We start from the raw sequence: 1,487 nt of genomic DNA on the forward strand, positions 1-1,487 counted from the left end.
GTCACTTGTCAAGTGTTACTCACTCTGTGATGAACATATAAAACACAGTGATGTTTTATAAACCACACTCTCAGTGAACTCATCAAGAAATTGCCTATTAGCAAGATTAACCAATCAAATACCTTTGCTTTCTGCAAATTGTGAACTTTTTTTATTATTGTATGTGATGTTGAATCTAAATTAAATTCCCATGAGAATTTACCTTAATTTCTGATTTAGTTCTTGTATCTAAAAATCAATATTGGAGTGACGATGCCTCCTAGCGGGCCACTTGCATAATGTACACAAATCGTTCTGGCGACGTAATGGGTCTTCACCATAGATATTGGTCGTTACTAGTTACCACAGCCACAAAGTCATAAACCCGCCTAAATCTGAAAATAAACTCAATCATTGGTTACAAAGGGCTTTATCTCTGAATGGTAGAATATTGCTCACACAGGCTGAGGGTATTTCCATGCTCACTTATGCTGCATGTCGAAAATCAGATAAGCAAGAACATTGATAATGTGCCTTTTAATCTTGTATGGAAGAACAGGACACATTATATCAAGACATCTGTGATTATGAAGAGGGTTGGTCTCAATTTTCTTGATTTTCCCACTTTGAATAGCACTCAAGATTAATTGGATTAAGCAATTCCTGAAGAATCCTAGCTGTATATGGAATTGTATCTCTCGATATGTTTTTTCTCATTTAGGTGGCCTCAAAATGTTCCTAATGTGTAATTACAATATTGAAATAAATCCCGACTAATTCATCTAATTTCCATAACAATCCCTTTTAGCTTGGTCTTTGATCTACAAGCACAATTTTTCTCCATACAGATATTTTATCTGGAATAATAGATGTAGGCATTTTATACAAAGGCAAGTCCCTGTTTTTTGATAAATGGTTCCTAAACAATCTCCTATTGGTGAGTCAACTGTTTGTTCAATGATAAAGGTGTTTTCTTTTATTATGTCAAATTGTTTAGCTTTTCATAAGATACCGATAACTCCAAAGGAATTTACTGTAGTTTATTATGCAATCCCCTCTGTAGTTATTGAACTTTTTAAGGATGTATCCAAATCTATGCCCTCTTCTTTACCATCTCTTGATCGAGCTGACTCACCAGCAGGCAAGATATGTTTCTCTCCTACTGTTTTTAACAACGTTAGGAAAATACACGCCTTATTTTAATGTAATATTGTTTCAGTCCCATACGTCATGTCTTTTTGGAATGGACTTTTAGGAAATATTAATTTTAAAAAAATGTCTCTCAGAAGTTTCTTTTAACTAATAAGATGACATACGTTTCAGATAAATTAGTCCACAAGTGCTACCCTACTAAACATGATCTTGAAAAGTTAGAAAAATATATTAATATTTATTGTACCTTCAATAATTAACAACCAGAGACTTTTTTTACATTTAGTTTGGCTTTGCTCTTATACCCAAAAGATGTGGCAAGATACAGTATCTGTACATTTCTTTTAGATATATAC

Source organism: Oncorhynchus kisutch, linkage group LG1, assembly GCF_002021735.2.
Source record: "Oncorhynchus kisutch isolate 150728-3 linkage group LG1, Okis_V2, whole genome shotgun sequence".
NCBI classification, from domain to species: Eukaryota; Metazoa; Chordata; class Actinopteri; order Salmoniformes; family Salmonidae; genus Oncorhynchus; species Oncorhynchus kisutch.